This window comes from Notothenia rossii (assembly GCF_949606895.1).
Source record: "Notothenia rossii genome assembly, chromosome: 2".
NCBI lineage: Eukaryota > Metazoa > Chordata > Actinopteri > Perciformes > Nototheniidae > Notothenia > Notothenia rossii.
Genome location: NC_136904.1, coordinates 41,827,386 through 41,849,136, shown reverse-complemented (window position 1 = coordinate 41,849,136; position 21,751 = coordinate 41,827,386). Strand labels below are relative to the sequence as shown.

The window sequence follows — 21,751 nt, the reverse complement described above, 5'->3', positions numbered from 1 at the left end:
CTTCTGCCAAACACTTTATTGGCCGCTGGTGGTACTTTTCTCCCGTTTTTTTCTCTTCCCGTGGCCTGATAGGAGCTATTTAAATCAACCACACAGCGAATCAAACCAGCACTGCGCTCTTTCTTTGCGCCTCAAGTGACCCGAGAGGCGCAAAAATAAAACCTCACCAAAGCGCTGTTATTTCAATGGAATAAAGTTGTTTTGTTTTCCCTAGCAGGTAAGCTCAAAAATCCTCAGTTGTAGGTTGTTGTCATTTTTTTTCTGGAGATGTTTTCATCACCTCACAGTGAGGGATAAAAGTTTGTGGATTTTGTTGGAAGTGGATGAAAAATATTCTCCTGTGTTTTTTTCAGGCGATCCTTGAGCTGAACACAAACGGCTTCTCGAAGTGAAGAGCAATGAGGGGCGAGTTACCAATCTTTCCCTCGCCTCCCGTCTTCCTCCGCGCCAGATGTGCTTGCCGCTGCGCCTCGCCTCTCACGCCGGAGAAAAGGCTCTCTTCTTCGGATCCGCTGTGGGGAATCAGCCGGTGTCGCTTCTCTGGTAAACCTGGAGGGAATGTGTCCGCTCGACTCCTCCGTCTCCCCGGGCTCGGGTGGAAGGATTGATAGGTTGGTGACTCTCCGCCGATTCAAGGATGTTTTCGCTCTAATCTCACCGCGACTGTGTGCGCCGCTCAGCCGCTGCATGCCGTTAGATCCGCCCAAGCATCTGTCCGTCTTTCCATTGGCGCATCCATCAGTGTCACACACACACACACACACACACACACACACACACACACACACACACACACACACACACACACACACACACACACACACACACACACACACACAAATATACACGCCTTGCAATACGACAATCCCACCCCACATTGTACGCTCAAACATAACTCACGCGCACACACACAACACGCCCGCGCCTCCTCGCGCTCTGATTGACACAGCCCACTTTCTTAAAAGCCTGTCAGAGAGCGCGCTGCGTTTTTTGTCTCCCATTTCCTTCCCCAAAATAGGAGTCCGAGTGTTGTTGTTTTTGTGGTTGTCTCTCGTGGGGCCATTGTTTTTTTGTTTTGTATTCTTATTCCGAAATATCTACAATAAATGGAAAATAACTACTTATGTCAAACGACATCTTCTCAACATAAAACATCTCTAAATATTTCATGCCGCTCTGCGGGTTTTTGCGCTCGGATGAGAATACGCGCATTTGTTTGCGATTACTGTTTGTGAGAGATGCACACAGCAAGGCAACGCATGGCAGCGTAATTCAGAGTGAGTTTATGAAACAGATTAACTCAATTACAGGGAAGTTCACCTTCTAAGATCCCGAGGCAAATACGAAGTCTGCTTTTTGGTCAGCAGCACAATTTATCGCTTTTTTACACTATTAATTAGTAATTGAAGGAGGTCGGTTTGTCACTTCGAAACATTAGATATTCATCATTTGTATCACCTTTCAAACTTACCACAAAGTGTCTGCCTGTTATTTTCTTAACTTTTTTAAATTCTATATCATTTTAGTTGGCCAAACATTTTTATTTATGTATTAATTACAAATGTCAAGACATTAACTTTGGTCTTATTTAATCGAAAATGAAACTCTCTAGTGTGCTTTGACCAATCTTGCTGAACTGAAAGTCAGACAGACATCGCCAAAGAGAGAGTGTGTGTGTGTGTGTGTGTGTGTGTGTGTGTGTGTGTGTGTGTGTGTGTGTGTGTGTGTGTGTGTGTGTGTGTGTGTGTGTGTGTGTGTGTGTGTGTGTGTGTGTGTGTGTGTGTGTGTGTGTGTGTGTGTGAGGAGAAGGGTTTGGGAGAGAGATACTTTGATTTACACATAACTCAAACATATGACACAATGCATATGTTATTCTCTTAAATGCAACACAAGTATAGTACACACGTATTGTGTGCCTTCCTTGTGTGCCTGATATGTTTGTATGGACTGCAGACAAAATGCTATTTGTTTGTGTTTGTCTTAACTTTTCTTACGTTATCCACGGTACGATGAATAAACGGCTGTCTGCGCAGTGTTCAGAGTTGTGTTCAACCATCAGTGTGTGAAAAAACGGTTAAGACTCGTGCACAAGTGGTGAATATTATATTTCCAACAACGCAAAGCCAGTAGATGACTGTGTCAAAGCCATAAAGCCTTATTTACATTGCTGTTATTTCCTCTTTATTAGCATCATGCCACCAAGTAAATAATTACGTTCGTAATATTCTGTAACGTAAACACAGTTATACGATTTGCAAGTTATTCTATTTATGAAATGTATTTTTTTTTGTTATGTAAGATTCGGTGATGCGTTAGGGTATGTGTGAGAGGGTGTTTGCACGCGTCTGTGTGAGTGTGCGTGTGTATCTGTGTGTGAATGAGAGAGAAAAAATGGGGCTCACAGATCATATTAAAGGTTTGCGTAAAACTTCCCAAACACTGACATGTTGTGAAAGGGGTTGATGGAAAGTTGCTAAAAACAATTAAAAAACACAGATCTGTGACAATAAAAAAAGCACTGCTTTACATTAGCGACAGCTGCTCATTGGTAATATTAATGTAACTACATGTATGGAAGAGTCTGGACATTTAGTTGTAGAATAGGAGTTTTGCTCTGTAATTCTGGCTGCCCGTACGCAGTAAACTGCACATCTGGATTAGTAACTTCATCATCAATTGATTATTTTAGATGATCGTGAAACATATTTTTACGTATTTTACGCAAGAATGGCTTTGCAGAGTTTTTCCTTTTTTTCTTTTTCTTTTGAAAAGTTGTTCTTCTCTAAATAAATCACGAACATTAAAACCAGTGTCCTATTTTTACCACACAATAAAACGTCTTCATTCCAAAAGTATTATCCAAAGTCAGATAATGTTATTATTTCTCAGGCCTATAAATAGGATAAATATGACTTTATAGCGCTGATGCGTGCATGTTCTCACTGATCTTAAAACGAATTTAATTTAACTGTGACATTCAAGTTGCACTAACGATATGAGCACATGTACTTCTTCCCTCTGAAACCAATATGCATCATATGGAGAAATACATCTGCGGTGACATGTTAGAGTTCGCTGGAATCACAGGAAACGGAGCAATAAGCGCGTGCATTTGTGTGTGTGTCTCTCTCTCTCTGTGTGTGTGTGTGTGTGTGTGTGTGTGTGTGTGTGTGTGTGTGTGTGTGTGTGTGTGTGTGTGTGTGTGTGTGTGTGTGTGTGTGTGTGTGTGTGTGTGTGTGTGTGTGTTTGGGGTAAGGGGGGCTGTATTGAGGGAATTGGGACCTCGTCTGTGCCTTGTTCCGCTTCTGTCTTTACGCACAAGTCGGAGCTCTAAACCGCTCTCCACGGACGCACGGCGTGGCACGGCTTTGGCACTCAGGCTGAACTGAGTGAGTGAGATCAGATTCGATCCGGCCATTTTATCATTGTTGTTATAAAGTAGGACTACTCAGCAGCATTTATACAGCTGACATTGAGTGAAGTCAGACCATCCAAAGCACGGACATAACGCGGAAATACGCATAAATAAAATCACATTTAACACTTTTTAAAATATTTTTTGGTGACTTACACACTAATTTGTCACATGAGAGAAAAACATATTCTAAGTTTCAATCAAAAACCTTCTTCTCCAGAAGTAAAACCAAAAAAAGGCGACAATAAAATATCTACTAGGGACCACTCTTCTTCCCCATCCGCTAATTACTCTTTTTTCTTTCTCCTCCTTTTTCTCCTTCTACGATTATCACGTTGGCGTGGAGAGGGCGGCGTGGCGCACCGGCTTCACGGCACACTGGTTTCTAGTAGACTGGATAAAGAGCCAGGGGGAGGGACAGTCCGCGGAGCAGCTGGGAAAAAACGCAGGGAAATAAGAAAAAAACTATACCCTAACCCTTAAACTATATCTCAGGCACTGAACCTTTTTAAATGTTCTTAACATGAGACCAAATGTAATGTTACCACATTAGCTTGCATGTACAGTTTAATGAAAGCTTGATGCATTTTTTTCTCCACTCCTTTGTTTCCATAAAACACTTAAAAACCACTAACTGCTATAAATTCTGAGGGGACTTTTTTTTTTTCTACAAATATGTTGTTCTCCATCAGTAAGAAAATGCAACTTAACAATCTATGTAAAACCAGATCTGTAAAAAAAGATATCTCTGTTCAGGACAGACTTAAAAGTCCACACGCATCCTTTAAATGTAAGTTTCTAAGTTGTTTTTCACCTCCCTTAAATCTGCTTTTTGTCACCCTGTGTTTGATGTTTCCTCCTCTTAGCCCGAGGCCGTGCCTGTGGCTGTTTGCCAAACCACCCTGCCATTCCTACCTCGGTTTGAGACAGACTATTTTATGATGTAGTGTTAAGGTCTGGTCGATATCTGAATGGCCATCCCCAAAAACTCTCCACTGATGGGGTTGCTGTTCACTATTTGCATGCAGAGAGAAAAAAGGAGGCCAGGGTTGGACTCTCCTCAAATAACCTTAAAAGTTACAAAGTCCCACGGAAAACAAGACAACGCATTGACGTGAGAAGCTTGAAAAAGATTGAGTGGATGCCCTATTTCCCTCCTCTCCTTCTCCCCCTCTACCCTGTGTCCCCCTGCCCCCCCCCCCCCCCCCCCCACCCCCCACCCCCTTCCTAGTTGGGTGTGCTGCCGAGCTAGCAGGGTTGAGAGTGCAAGTGCTGACCGGCTCTCTTTCTTTCTCTGTCTGCTGTTACTAGGTCACCACACACACACACACACACACACACACACACACACACACACACACACACACACACACACACACACACACACACACACACACACACACACACACACACACACACACACACACACACACACACACACACACACACACACACACACACACACACACACACACACACACACACCTCTCCTTGCGGTCAGTGTTGCCACCAGGGAGAGGGGTAATTTAAGCCCTCCTTGATGTAGCCTATTCATCACTGTCCTGAGGTCCGCACTTCAAAATTAAAGTCTGATCTACAAAGTTAGAGTGAAATGAGAAAAAATTGGCAGAGGTCACCAGGGCCGGGGCCAGTCAAAACACAAAGCCATGTCTCAGCTGGACCTGCGTGAGGTGGCTTAATCACCCATATTTTGAGGATTTGTTTTTAAGTGGAAAAGGTATATTAGCTGACTTGATGGGTCAGTGACTTGAAGGGAGGAGTTAACATAACCTGAATCAGTAGCTGTTGATGTGTGTGTGTGTGTGTGTGTGTGTGTGTGTGTGTGTGTGTGTGTGAGTGTGTGTGTGTGTGTGTGTGTGTGTGTGTGTGTGTGTGTGTGTGTGTGTGTGTGTGTATGTGTGTGTGTGTGTGTGTGTGTGTGTGTGTGTGTGTGTGTGTGTGTGTGTGTGTGTGTGTGTGTGTGTGTGTGTTGGTGTGTGTGTGTGTGTGTGTGTGTGTGTGTGTGTGTGTGTGTGTGTGTGTGTGTGTGTGTGTGTGTGTGTGTGTGTGTGTGTGTGTGTGTGTGTGTGTGTGTGTGTGTTATGTACTGTTACCAATAAGACAATTTAATGATGGTGTTTATGGGATATTATAAACCTGCACCTGTGCATATATTCTGGTTAAAATGTGATGAAAACTGAAATCATTCCACGACCTAGGTACAAATGAATAATTCAATAATATAAAGAAAACATGTGATTGTCCAAGATTGCTCAAATGGATATAATAATGTAATCATAGCACCAAGTAATGATTGCATTATTATCCTAATTTTACTAAAACCCTGCAAACAACATTGCATAGATATAGATCAGAAAAAGGCAAAGACTGTAAACTCTTCGTGTTTTATTGGAAATGAAAAAAAACGCATTTGGGATGCCACAGTCACTCTAGAGAAATATGAACACTAAACTTAAAATCCCCCAAAAAAGGTCTCAAGGAACTGAAATGACCATGAGGCGTTGTTAATGCAATAGATAAGAACATGTTGTATGCATAACATGAGCTTTTCATGCGTTATTTGGGATTTTGGAGGGTTATGGAAAGTACTGTCAGCACCAATCACAGACATAAGACATACAAACATCATGCATTTGGCCCAAGACCCAAACTGAAGTAATGTAATGCAATGTAAACCTAAAGCAATTATTTAAAAATGAGCAAAATCCATTAGGGATCTAGATAAAGAGTCAAATCTGACCCTGCAAATAACACTGCAAAAATAAAATGTCAGTCAAAGGTTTTTTATTAAAAATGTTTCCATGCCGTGTATGGAAAAAATATTAACGCTCATACAAAAATGAAAAATGATCCAGGCCTGCTTTTGAAATATAATTGATAAGGGTCGGAAAGTACTGACATGATCACGGGGCATTGTTGTTACGCATAAGAAAATATTGTCTCTGCATGCACTATTTGGGACTTTGTAGGTTATAGAAAGTCAACGCCAATCACAGACATAAGACATGTGAAAATATGAAGCATTTGGTCCAAACAGAAATCATGTAATGTAACAGACCTAAAGGAGTTCTTATAAAATGAGCAGAAGTTATATCTAGCTTTAAAAAAAGGCTGCTTTTCTTCGGACCCCATCGGCACATACGGGTTAAAGTTAGAGTGCATGGCGATGACAGCACCGTTAGCTTCCTTCATCCGCGTTGTGAGTTCAGGATGTGGAGAACAAGGGAGAAAACAGATTGCAACCAGGCACATTTCTGCAAAGATCCGCACACCTACGACCCATCTCATGGCTCCCGTGGCTTCTAAAACTATCAAACTAATGAGGCCAAGGGTCACCTCATTTGATTGTCTTGAAATAGGTCTCTAAATGCATTTATGAGACACTTTCAAAAAAGTACATAAATGCACACACAAAATGCCCCTTTGAGATATATTTAAGACAACAGAACAGGCAGGATAATAAAAAATTTCTTCAGTTTGCCTTAGCGAGAGGCACAAATTGTGTGTTTTTAGCACTTTTCATTTGACTGCATCTTTCAGTGAGCAGCACAAACAGTGTGTTTTCAGTTACACAAAGTCATAAACTGTAAAGTAAATTCACAGGCTGGGGTATTTTTAGGAGTAGGTATTTCTCTGGAAATGTTTGTGTCTCATGTCTGTAGCAAAGGCTGATGAGTTGCACTGTTTATCAGCGTACAGTGTGACGGCGCGCTGCTGAGTGAGTCACTGCTTCCTCCTCGCTGTGTACATGTGTGTGTTTTGCGCACGAGTGTGTGTGCGGAAACCACGCTGACAGCTGCAGCTCATTACAGGCACTATTACTGATGGGGACTGCTGGGGGAAATTCCTTCTTCCACAGAGCAAACCACCCTGTTTACCACACACACACACACACACACACACACACACACACACACACACACACACACACACACACACACACACACACACACACACACACACACACACACACACACACACACACACACACACACACACACACACACACACACACACACACACACACACACACACACACACACACACACACACAGGTCTTGCTTATTCATAAACCAGAGCTGCAACATCTGTAGCAGGAACAAAAACAGAAATAGAAACATTTACTCTTTTGTGAAAGAAATAAAGAAAAAGGAAGCTATCTTTTATTAAAAAAAAATAGGCGAGACACACTCCATCCTTCCAGTTGCTGCAGAATGAAAGACATCCCTCACCTGTGCATGAAGTATATTCCTCTACATGTAGTACACAGTAAAGTGTGTGTGTCTTCAGAAAAAGACACACAGCCACAGGGTGAGCAAACATAAGAGAAGATGAGATCACCGGAGCACTCTAAGCCTTTTTAAATTGGCAAACAGCAGTGTCACACACACACACACACACACACACACACACACACACACACACACATACACATACACACACACACACACACACACACACACACACACACACACACACACACACACACACACACACACACACACACACACACACACACACACACACACACACACACACACACACACACACACACACACACACACACACACACACACACAGAGCTGTAGTGTACAGTGTCCAGTGACGTTAATGAGAGGGCTGAAAGCCAGACACACATGTGCTACAGTCATTAGGGAAGACTTCATAGCTACACTTCAGGCCACTACACTCCATTACTGTACTTCATTGGTTACACTTCTTGGAAATAGTGGTTTCTCAAAGTCAGGTTCAGGGACCACCAGGGCTCCTCGGAAAGCCCCAGGGAGCTCCTTGTTAAAAGTAAAGAAGAGCATTTACCTATTGTTCTTTATCTTATTTGTTTGCAGCACTATTTTTCAAGAATACAAGTATCGCGCTTTTACCTTTCACAGACTTGAAATGCATGGCTCTACTCAGAACATTTAAACAATTTAACATACCTACCCTTTGTTATTAATCAATGAACATTCTTAATTGAATCTGTGGCGTAGTAGTAGTATTGTAATATTATTAGGAGTTTAAATATGAATTGTAACAGTAGTACGTGTATGTGAGATCTTCTATGCATGTCTGGTTTGCTTTTTTTGTAACAAACTATCTAAATAATGAATAACTCAGTAAACTAACCTTTCACAAGTGAAAAGTAAAAATGTTTTTTAAACAGTACATTCATATACATGGCTAATAAAAGTACTTAAACTATATTGTAAAAAACCAAAACGCGCTTAATCAGATGTCACAAATAAAACATATTATTCAAGATTGAAGGATAAAGCTATAAACTCCTTTTGTTGTTGATTACAATTGTCATTTGTAGACCAAATCCAATGGAGTTAGTAGAACATTGATTAGTAAATGAAGATACCCAGACAGTTCTTTTTTTAATTGAAAATATTTTTTTAGGGGAAATTTTCAATAAAATGAAAGAGGGGGGGGGGGGGGGGGCGATGTGGTGTGATGTGCACAAACCGTGCTAAGGTCAAATCGAAACCCTGAACATTGCACGCAGTATGGCTCAGCTTTACAAACAGGCACATTTTTATATTGGTCTTTCTAATGGAAAAGACAGTGGGGAAATAATCTATCTTTTTCTTTATCAGAGACCAACTTAGTTCAATTATCAAATCCTGTTATGGAGTTCAAAATCGTGGAAAATATTCCTCAGGGGAATGAGGAAAAATACTATTGGTATTAAAATACTAATACAAAAATTGTCGACAAGTCTAGCTCGTGCACATGGTTTGCAGCAATCCATGTGTGTGACCTCACATTTTGGTTGAGATGGCCCAGTGTGATTCAAACATTCAGTGATGTACGGTTTGGTGAACAATGGGACCAGGGTAGATAGAATTGTTTGGGATAACACACATTACTAGTAATAATTTGTTCATGGATAGTCTTACGTTGGTGACATAGTGGTAGAAAATATCTTGTTGACCCAAATGGAAGTTGTAGGTTTGTTTTCTTTTACAAGGGTGCAGTATGGCAGTAAATAGGTGCATCATCAGCATAAAGCAAACCCATAGGAAGTGCTCTGGGCGTTGAAGCAAATGTTCATGGTGGCCAAACCTACTACAATTTCTGAGTCAATTTGTGCAGCTTGTGCATTGACTTACATTGGAGTCCGTAAATCAGTGTATGACCAAGTTGTAAAATGCGCTTAAAGCCAAATCTAGTGTTATTTTTCATCTCCATTCATATGACTGAGCTGAGACTGGCTGTGGCACTGCGGATTGGAGGCGGGGCTTAAGTAAAACACGGGCACACTCTCTATAGGCACAGATTGTTGTTCTTAAGAATCAGGTCATTCTGGCTTCATGCGACAAGGAGCAAGGGTTCTGCCCCCAACACTGTTTCCAGTTTTCAATATGCATGGCATAAAGACAAACACTAAACTACTAGTCTCTTGTAATTGCAACTGGAACACATCGGATATAAAAATCCTCCAAAAATGAGTCTACAAAGATTTATTATAAGCATACTGTGCCATAACCTAATAATGCCATGCTCTGTCTCTATGCTGTCAAGACCAGAGAAGGAGAGAGATGGAGAGACGGTCCACTTCATGCTGTGATGTATCTGTTGCATTAATCAGCCTCTTAAATTGGAACAGGCTGCTTTTATTAATTATGTGCCGCGTGAAGATGGTCGGGCCTCTCCCAAGCATCCCTCCCTCCTCGTTTAGACAGACCAATCACTTCCAGAAAGAAAAAAAGATGGTAGAGAGACAGAGAGAGCTTCATTATAACGGAATGGGAAGAGAAAACAGGACAATGTAAAAGTGAAGGCATTGAAGAAATGTTAAGAGCTATTGAAAAAATCTAATCTGAGGTGATTTGAAGATATAAAGGGTGGAGGAGTTCAGGCTTTTCTGGCATTCAAACAAAAAGAGGGCCAATTATGTTTTTGGGGTTTTCCCTGTCCTGTAGTGTGTTATAGGTTTGTGTGCATGTAAATTGTCTGCAAAGGCTAAAATCCCTGTGTTCCTTCCAGAGGGAATTTTTCTCCAACACCCAGCCTGAAACTCCTTCATTTGACCCCTTTGTTAATACTGTAACATAGTAATCACGTTGTAACACTCACGCTTCTATTGGCTAGCGCTCCAACACATTGTAGATAATAGGCTAAACATCCTTTCATTAGATTAATATTTTATATTTACTTATATTCCACTTTAGGCATAACTTAGACTCCAAATAATTACAAATGGTTTCATCAGCAAGTTAGGGTAAGGGTTATGGATTTTTGTAGGTTCTCCCCCCCCCCCCTTACTTTGGTGTTCGTGGTCTAATTTGACCGTTCCTGTTTTAACTGCTATTACATTAACACAAAAACCATTAATCATCACCAAATGTAATTTAACACCCTTTCAAACTGTAAATATTGTATCAGACTACTGGTATACATGAACAACTGCAGTAAATATACAAAGAATAGACACTGAACATGTATTGCGTGTGCCAGGTTTGATCCATGTGGGGGGATGGGCACAGATTTGACCCGAAGAGAACAGGAGGGTTAAGAAAGTTATAATTTCTCAATTGATATCCATCACAAGTTGGGTTGTTAATCAGTAGGGCGGCTTGCCGATCAGATAGACTTTTGCAATCTCGAAGTAACCAATGATGTCACCGGTCAGTTTGGCTCTTGTTTGTGTCAAAATATACACACACCTGGCAAAAGTCTGTACAAGAGCTTGTTTTGGAAAAAAAGGCACAATGCTATGTTTTATCCTCAACCAGAACAAATACACAGGGCAATTAGGACCATGTGCCACAGACAATGAGTGAAAGCCAACAAAACAATAACCTGGTCGGTTAACACTGACGCAGTATAGGGCCAAATCAAGAACAGACCCAGTTTTTAAAAGACATGTGACTGAGTTAAACTTGGATCTTCTTACAGCCTGTTAAAGTGATAAACACCAGTCCAGATGTACTCACCAAGAGCAGTTACACACTGCTTTATAGATAACATGTGCATCAGTTATGTATGATTCAAGGAGACTCTGTTTAACTTGCGAAGATATGCGTGCAGAGGAGACAGAACAACCAACAACCTTGGCAAACATGTACAGCATCGTGAAGCTGGAAGAGTTTGGTGAAAGCTATGCATCAGGTGACTTTTGGATCAATCTAACAGTGAATATTTAGAGGAACAAATAACTGTCTTTCTGCTTTTGGAAAATCTGATACCATATGGTCATAACCTAAATGTAAGGGTTGGGGGGGGAGCAAATTCCCATATTTCATTCATTAGAGGGGACGTGACCCTAAGGCAGTGACACTCAATGTAGAGTGGCTGCTTGCATGAGGAATATAATGAGTTCAGGTCTCAGTTGGAGGTAAATGTAAATTAAAGGTAAATCGTAGATTGATCATTCTAGATTTTGATAATACTTGAGACTATAAGATAAGATTTGAGAATACTTTTGTTGAGTACAATGTTATCATAAACATTAGAAACTATTTCTGATGCAAAAATAAAAGTCCAGTTAAAAATAGTTGCCTGGACAGCTAGTACTGACACATACAGTATGAGGCAGACCTCGACCAAAGACCCAAGACCTACATCACATACTTCCTTTTAATGTTTCCAGATCAAGGAGAAACCTCTCAATGTACTCCGTGCAATATGTGAAATGATCCCCTTTTCATAAAACCATTCTTCTTAGTGCATTTGGGCCCTTGAACATTCAGTTAACGCCTTGTGAAAAAGAGATGTGAACTTTATTGAGGATTATTTTGCAATTGCAACTTAAAGGTTCAACGATCGACTGGCTTGACTGTGACCAAGATGGTTTCCAATGTCTTGGGTCCATCTAACGTCTATTGGAGATGGCATATTTGTTGCCACCTCAGGTACAATGCTCTATAGAGGTACTGCACAAGGATATCCTTAGTTCGGGGGATTTGCTCTATTCCTTTTCCCTTCTTCTGGAGAAACTCAAGACATGCTGTTGTGATAAGAAAAGAGAATTGTGAAGTGCTTCACAATGGAAATGGATGATTTTGCCCTTGACAGTGCCACAAGTCCTCTGTTGCCAAGTCACAAGAACTCCAGGTATCCCATGCTGTCTTCTTTTCCTGGGTGCCTATGCAGTAAATACAGGAAGTGACTTGGATTTTTCAGGACCTAGAGACTTGGCAGTCTCATGGGCAGGTATGTATTGTTCTATCCTATCCCAAATGCAACATGTGCAATGCCTAAGACCATGACATCTTTATCCAGAGTGTGAGAGTGGTCTACTTTAAAGCCATTGTATAGCCACAGTAGGCAAAATGCACAATACCAGATACCTGAACTCAAAGCAATGGAAATGAAATTCATCCATCATGAATTACATTTCTTATATCCGTGCTTTTCCCTAATATGATAATTCAAAATGTCTTTTGTGATGAAGGACTATTAGCTCTGCGGACCTGCTACCATTAGCAGCTCCACTGTGATACAGTTTATTATGATATTGCTGGCTATACAAACATATCAGGTTACAGAAACACTCAGGAGTCAAATGGCGTATATTTCAGGATGTATAGTGAGTGCGTGGGAGCCACTCCACACAGTGGATACAAATCACAGGCCGATACTCTTGTCACTTCAGCTCGAGCCGAGTCCAAAGCCACTTCAGCTTCACCCGGTGTTTATCTTATTCTGACATTCTCCCTGCTGTTATGCCAAAGCCTCCCTCCTTCACCCACCCACTTCCAACCCACCACTACCCTGTAAAAGATACCTGTTAATAGGAAGAGCAACGGATACGTTTAATGGTGGTAGAGTGATACAGAGAAAGTAAAGAAGAAGCAGAGCAAGAGAAACAATTAGAGCATGTTTTCTAACTGTGACAATGCCAATGCTGGCCCTCTCATGAGAGTCCCCGATGCGACACAATGGAAGTTTGATTCTGCATACAATTGCAAAACAATTTTAGGGTAAGGAAATAAGCTGAGTGTCAAACATATTGTTAGACATAGGTTGTGTAGGTTAGGGTGAGGTGGGTTACGATAAGGGATGTAGAAATCTAGACTAATTCAAGGTCTTCACAAGGATTTGCTAAATATTCAATCTCAATGTATTTCCATTGTCTTTAATACACTATAACATGCATGGCAACTAAAGCATGATTAATTCTTATTTAGCAAAGCAATAAAGGTCAGGAAATGATTTTGAATAAATATCGAAAAGGTTGACTTATTTGCTACTAAGCTAAACACAAACCAAAGAAGATAAACCCTAATGGTCAAAATATAGAATAGTTTATTTAAATGTGTTGGATGTGCTGTCTAGACGGGCTCACAATAGGTACATTTTCATCAAACTCTTGTTTTGCTAATTTTCAATTTGCGCGAGACATTTCTCGTTTCTTTCTGAATCCCAGAAAACAAATAAAAACCTTAAAAGTCCCATGTCATGCTTTTCTGGTTATTACCCGTCCCCTTGTGTGTTATGCAGTGGTTAATTTGAGCCGGATCCTGCCGGAACAGGACACACGCAGTAAAAGCAGAAAAAAAGAGATAGAGGACAATCCGGACATGCTCGTGATGTGGGGTGTTTTAAACAACTAAATATGGTGAGCAAACATACTGTCTATTAATAGGCCGCCGTGCCAATCTTTGAATAGGCCTAATAAATATATTTTTTACACGTTAAACCTGTTGAGAAATTAATTGCTGGCTGTATACTGAAGTCCCACCTGTGGTGATGTGGGCCTATGTTGTGCGTACTAGCCTAACAAATTATAAATTATCGTCATAACATTTATACCATGGATACTATTTGAAATTGAGGCTTGTAAGTCCCACAGCGTTGCAAGTGGACATTTTCATGTTGTTTTCAGCACCTTTTCTGTATACGTTCCGGGACCTGTACGCGTCTCGTCATCCCTGAGTTGTCATATGTACTTTGCGTTCCGGCACCTTATGATTTACAAATTAAGCACTGGTGTTATGAAGGTTTTTCTGCATGTAAACGGTCTGCAGAGTCACAAACCCTCAAAGCACACCCTGTAGCGAGTAAAACTCTAACACAGAAAATACCTGTCTGCTGCCCCAGAAGGCCTCATTGGAGATTTCTCTTTTTCCATTGTTTACTTCTTGGGTATAGTGACGTATTGGGGTATAGTGACGTAACGTAACATAACGAGCCGTTACGTTTAGACCAATCCGCTGACTTCTTCACACACATACACTCGGCGGGATGTTGCGAGGCTCGCTGGTGTGGGGTCTGCGAGACAGCGAGACACTGCGGAACTCAGCCTGGGCACACACACAAACTTCCAGCCATGCTGTGGGTGTGTGTGTGTTTCGGGCTGGGTTTCGCTGAGTCTCGCTGTCTCGCAGACGGCCACTGGGCTCACAGGGAGGGGGGGGGGGGGGGGGCAGGAGCTCCAACAAGCCGATTAGGACAGAGAGTGAATACACATACTATACAGAGATGCTGTATGAGAAACCAATGTGAGTTTGGAAAATTGCACAATGTAAATCTATTTTAGTATACCTCAACAATGGAATTATGATCAGTAGAAATGGCCATGACATGGGACCTTTAAGATATTGTATTAAAAGCTTTAATGCTTGGCTCCATATTTTATGAATAAAACAGGCAAATGAGTTTCAGAAAGTATTGCACTGTTTGAGGTAAGACTGTTTTTATTTCGCCTTCTTGTTGGGCCGTCATGTTCTGCAATAATTACCGACTTGACAAACTGCGCCAACTACTGCTGAGCACTCGAAGCACAACTCTTCATTATTAGATAACGGTAATGGATGGCTACAAGCTTGAATTAGCACTTTGTTTTACACATTTGAGCTATTCTGTCAGAATTTGCACTACATTTAAATGAAATCCTATATACTGTCATGAACTGAAATCTGTTTCAAAACAAGATAGGCCTGTTTCCACCACCTAAATGTGATAAATCAGATCAGACTCAGATGTTCTACTCCTATTTGTAGGAAATATGGTTGAGTAGGAGTTACAGTACATAACAAATCCCCTATCTAGCGTACAATAAATCCACAATAGAAACATGTCAGTTACAATAAGCTTCAGCCTTTTATGCACTTGAATTGTGTGTTCGTACACACGCCTCCCCCACACCATCCTTACGTAAACGTACCCTGACCCCATGTTGAACCAACATCTATACGCTTGTCCACGCCTCTGCAGAAACACTAGATAGGCTGCCGTGTTAAATGCAGGCACCCCGGGGTGCAGTGGTCTCCCACACAAACTGGCGGTCAGGTGCCCTTGGGCCCCCCAAAGACGCTAGCTGACTTGACATCCACGTCTGCTCTCCGCCTGTCTGAATTAGCCGGACAATCTGCCCTACCTTGATGGGGGGGGGGGCAGAGGAGAGGTCAATATGCTCAAATAATTCTATCTTGAGGGCATTTGGTGACACAGAGGATTGTTTACTGGCCACATTTTCTCGATGTGTCGCCCCGCACCTCAAACCCTGAGATGTGGTCTGTCGAAGGGGCAAAAGATGACTGACGGCCGGGGAAATATGAAGCAGCGTGTTGGACAGTAAGCAGATGCTGACCAGCAATTCACCATGAACGGGCCTCCGAGGTTTAGGACCCTCGCAGTGGTACGTTCCGTGAAGGGTCTGATCATGTGTGTGTGTGTGTGTGTGTGTGTGTGTGTGTGTGTGTGTGTGTGTGTGTGTGTGTGTGTGTGTGTGTGTGTGTGTGTGTGTGTGTGTGTGTGTGTGTGTGTGTGTGTGTGTGTGTGCGTGCGTGTGTAGTCCAGGGGAGTTTGTGAAGGCTTTCCCTCTGAAGTGTCAGTGTCAACCTCATCAAGTGCTAAGCGGGGGTCTCAGGAGCTCAGTGCCTAGTGTGTGTGTGTGTGTGTGTGTGTGTGTGTGTGTGTGTGTGTGTGTGTATGTGTGTGTGTGTGTGTGTGTGTGTGTGTGTGTGTGTGTGTGTGTGTGTGTGTGTGTGTGTGTGTGTGTGTGTGTGTGTGTGTGTGTGTGTGTGTCTGTGTCGTATGGTTTCAGGGATTTGAGGAAGTGATATATCCTTTTATCTGTTACTGCGGATGAACAGAAGCCTGACCGGAGTCGGCCCGCATGGCCAAATCCACACACTCTAAGGATGGTTCAGTGTGTGTGTGTGTGTGTGTGTGTGTGTGTGTGTGTGTGTGTGTGTGTGTGTGTGTGTGTGTGTGTGTGTGTGTGTGTGTGTGTGTGTGTGTGTGTGTGTGTGTGTGTGTGTGTGTGTGTGTGTGTGTGTGTGTGTGTTTGGATGTCCAAAGGTGCATCAGAGAGCAGGGCATTTCTCCTGCGGGGGAAGCACATAGTTGAAAGGTCAAACACACACGTGGGGGGTCAGTGAGCAGCCTGGCAAGCGGAACAGAAGTGCCATACACACAGAAACACACTTGTAAGAAAGAGTATGTGTGTGTGTGTGTGTGTGTGTGTGTGTGTGTGTGTGTGTGTGTGTGTGTGTGTGTGTGTGTGTGTGTGTGTGTGTGTGTGTGTGTGTGTGTGTGTGTGTGTGTGTGTGTGTGTGTGTGTGTGTGTGTGTGTGTGTGTGTGTGTGTGTGTGTGTGTGTGTGTGTGTGTGTGAGAAGAGCCTTAAAATATGATTAACATCAGATACTGTATGCATAGGGCAACTATACCTAATTTCTTTTTTGTTTGTATAACTTTATAAGTACTTTTTTATTCTGTGTACTTCATAACAGATTTTTGTAAAGGACTTAGTATTTTCAACCCAATCACTTTTTATATATTCGATATTTTCTTCACATATCTTAAACATTCTTCGATAATATTTGCCTTACCATGATACTGATATGATATTTTTAACTTAAAATATGCTGACCACTTATAGTGACATAACGAGCTTGTAATATAAAATATCTGCCTATACTTTGGGAATGTCATAACTTCAGCGATGACCACCAATAACTTATCACATTTGAACGCATTATATAAATTATATATTGCATTACAAGAACCACAATTAAAATGCAAAAGAAAAAAAAAGAACAATATGAGTGACAAGCAATTACGAAGTATTGCCATATTTTATTTGTATTACATTACATGTCACTTGTTAGATGCTTTTATCCAAAGCGACTTACATACTCAATCCCCACAGGAGCAAATTGGGGTGAAGTGTCTCAAAGACACAACGATATGCTGACTGCAGTGGGGTTTGAACCTGTGCTCCGCTGATCCGAACACCAACACACTATCCACTGCACCACATGCCTCCCTTTATTTCACAAAGTCATCAAAAAAATACTATTTCATACTTCACTAACATTGATATTATAGATACGTTGTAACTGAGAAGGTGTCCACAGTCGCTACGCATTTATAAATAACTTTATTAAATAAATTTCTCTATTTCGTCTTCTTATAAAACACATCATCCGTTAACCTATGCAGCAGCGACAGAAGAAGACATTCATTTACACCTGGGATGAGTGGACCTCATATATAATGATGAAGTGTACAGTAGGTGTGATTGTGTCGCTCTTAACGTATTCCACCACATACTGTGCTGCTGTAGCCATAGGAGAGGGGGGGGAGGCGAGGTACACATGACAACGGCGGCAGAAATGTGTTAAAAGCCAAAGCGTGTTTGTCGTTGTGTTTGCACAGCTGCGATCTAAACTACAACAGGAGTCGGTGTTGAGGACTATAGAAACTCAGATTGTTCCCTCTTTGTCACGATCTCATCCTCCTCCTTTTTTTTGCAGGCGGCTGTGGTGATTTTTGAAAGCCTCCATTACGATCTGATGCATTTTGACCTCAACCGGAACCAGCATTCTACCCTGGTATGAGAACACACAAAACACACACTTTGGTGAAAAGAAAACACACTCATCGGTTAAACAGAGCAAACACATCACTCTTTGCTAAGTAGAAGTTTCACTCACCCCCCCCCCTCATCTGTCCATGTCATCCCTCACTACCCCACTTTCACATCACCCATCAGTAAGTCCAGACACACACCACACACACACACACACACACACACACACACACACACACACACACACACACACACACACACACACACACACACACACACACACACGCACACACACACACACACACACACACACACACACACACACCTCCACATCAGCCGTCAGTTTGTCCGACAGCCACATAAATGTACATCTTCGCACACACGCTAACTCCTTTACATCACATGTCAGATCACACGCACACACACACACATCACACATCAGTTATATATTTTAGGCTGAAGGAGAGTAAAGAGGGGAAGGGGGGGTGGTGGCAGCGGGAGGGGTTGACAGCAGAGAAGAGGAAGTACACAGGAAGTACATTAGTTATCACTCCCATGTCTTCTCCACCTTTTCACTTCTTATCACCGTCCGATGTCTCAGACCCCAGCCGAGCTGCTTATCCTCCTTTTTCTGTCTCCCCCCTCTTCCTCACACACACGACTCTCTAAAAATGACTTCCGTGCTCCATTTTAGTGTCGGGCCCTGGGATCTAGATGACACTTGGCAAGCCGTGGAGGCCGCAAGACAACTGGATGAAATATTTAAATGAAAGACGGCAGGGGTAGAAGAGGTGAAGAGTAAAAGGAGGAGGAGGGGGGAGGAATATAGGACAGAGGACGAGGGAAGGAGAGAGTGACAATATTCAGATGGTGAGCTGAATGTGAAGGATTTCTTTTCCCTGGCAAAGAGAGGGTGTGACAAGAAGTGCAGATGAATTGACTTTCACCTACGGAATAGCCTGAAGAGAAATAAACCAATATAGAAAGAGATCACACCGCTTTGTCTCCGAATCATCAGCTAGTCTCAGTGTGTCAAAGTACTTTCAGCAGCGTGCCAGATCAAGGCTTAGAGGATAATGAATTTCAAATATAGCCAATTAAAATGGAAGTTTGTTACAGGGATTCAGCAACGTTAATATTGCGAGAATCTATCGGACTTATTTGTCATACCGGAGTTTCTTAGTGCAATAATGCCCTTAAACAGGCCCTTTTATGCTGCTTGGGGGTCTTCCCTTTCCTATAGTGTTATTTAGTGGTTTTTGGGCAGCTAAATGTTCTTGTGACATCACTATCTAACACTCACACTTGTATTGGCTAGCGCTCCAACACATTGTATGTGATAGGCTAAGTGGCGGGACATTGCTGACACATCTCTGAGCAATCACAACAGAGCTGGCCAGCTAACCAATCAGAGCAGACGCATTTCCCAAAATGTCAACTTCATGTTGGTGCTGAGGGATGAAAAAGACGAGTTGAGTACATCATCTGGGGACCATGAGTTTATACAAAATGATTTCTCGATACATCCAATAGTTGTTGAGATATTCTAATATGGACCAGACTGATGGATTTACAGCGACATCAAAATCCATAACAGGCACGTCACTGGCTGAAGAACAAGTCATGCACATGACTCTATTCTGACACGTTTCTGTGAAGGTTTGATTTTAGTTTCATAAGTTAAAGTGTCTTTATTCTGAAAAGACTAAATATTCTATTTGCCAATGTTGCAAAAATAATTCCAAACCTTGGTTGTGTAACTGTGTGTTCAATCGTCCACACATTTGTCTTTTTTGCAGTTGTTTGTGCATGCTGGTTAAATGCTAATTCAAGTTCCATGCCTGTGTGTGTTTGTCATTGTGCATGTGTGCACTACATGCATGCACTGTCATGTGTTTGCTGTATCATTTAAGCATGACTAAATTGTATATAAAGTCCTGTTTGCTGTTAGATAGTTAGCTAGCTTGTAAAGGCAACACACTTAAATAAGAGTGTTAAAAAATGGACTGTCTTGTAAAATTATTGGAAAATAAGTCAATAAAAACTGGAAGATTTGATACGCAGTGTGTTATTTGTATTTGACATGCAGCACTGTACACTATACTTCATGCTGTTGAGAAACTATTCTCCCTTCTGGTACCATGAAAGCATCACAAGTCATGTCATAGTGAATAAAGGTGAACTTCCTATACATAAGCAACTGCACCAAAAAAATCCACACCAGAGGGAGAGAGAAAACAAATCATGTTGGTGATTATTCTCCAGCACAGATGCTGCATGTAGCAATGCAGCAATGCTAACGTGTTTCCATCCAGTAGTTCAGACGAAAGTATTTATTCAAATAAACATTCTGTTTCCAGTGCAGGACTTTGTGAGTAAATGGAAGGCGAGCAGGAACAGAGGGGTGTTCTCCGAGCTGATTGGCTGCAGATGTGAGCTCCAGTCTGGGTTTGGTTAAATTCCTGCTGCCAGGAATATTCGCTACAAATCAATAAATAGAGCTGTTAGGAGCGAGGCATTTCCCTGTCACCATGTCAAGGTTTCAGAGCGGATGTTTCACATTGGGTGTATCTAATACTTAGCCTATACACTCAACTTGATATAAAACACTGTAACTCAAGAATGTTGCTTTTGTAAAGCTGCCAGGGAACATTAAATCATGTATTGGGACTTGAATTTAGACATGAATTTACAGATGTATATGTTAGATTTGAAGAAATATGAGTTTTTGAATGGTGATACATATAATTTCTGACCTATTACATGGGTCCTCAACAATATTGAGACCTTTTTTGAGTATAGAATGCTAAACAACTGCTGTCACCCTCACCCCAAACCCTAACCAGTGATACGTAAATTAGTTAAATTATATTAGGTTTAACCTACCCTAATCAATGTATTTATTTGTTTTTCTATGTTGGAACAATGACACATATCATTGCTTTGTGACAAAAGCAATGAAAACATACAGTGCATGCATGATTTAAACACACGCAGCTTGAAAAAGGGTACCAAGAAATGTTGCATTTTGCGAGACAATGAGAACTTGCAATGTCCTAAAGAATATTTGGAAAAAAGGCCGGAATGCTTTGATCCATTAACCCATACAATTAGAATATGGGTTTGTTTTTGGATACGACATAAGCCCAACACAAATAATTATCTTTGCTATGTATTTCAGGGGTTTCATTTCCTTTCTTTATTTAAAAAAAATATGTTTGGTTTTTTGCTATCACATAAAACGATTCCATGTTTCTTCAACTAAGTAAGAAACAGTATCATGTTCCCTACTATGTATGTTTATTACATTATTTGGGATAGGAATTGGTATTATGGGAAGTGCATGCATTCGAAATAAATTGGAAGTATTCATCGTTCTGATACAAAATGGAGTCGAGCTCATAACTTGTGAGTTGAGGAATGTCAAAGTATTCCTGTGATTGCTGATTTCAATATCCACCTTGAGTATGATTGTGTGTAATGCCAGTGACTTTCCACATACAGTATATTCACATTTTTTATTATTTAATGCTATAGAAACCAT

General features: G+C 41.4%; 1 long non-coding RNA gene across 2 annotated transcripts; it reads left to right on the top strand.

Annotated features, from left to right (window-relative positions):
* Positions 1-10: 10 nt before the first annotated feature.
* LOC307029298 lies at positions 11-20,264 on the top strand. Of its 2 annotated transcripts, none has more exons than XR_013805280.1 (3): positions 11-611; positions 18,152-18,229; positions 18,902-20,264. It is a non-coding gene; the product is annotated as an uncharacterized lncRNA (long non-coding RNA). The 2 variants fall into 2 exon arrangements; XR_013805281.1 differs by lacking the exon at positions 18,902-20,264 and having other exon boundaries at positions 11-217; positions 354-611; positions 18,152-18,402.
* Positions 20,265-21,751: the final 1,487 nt, after the last annotated feature.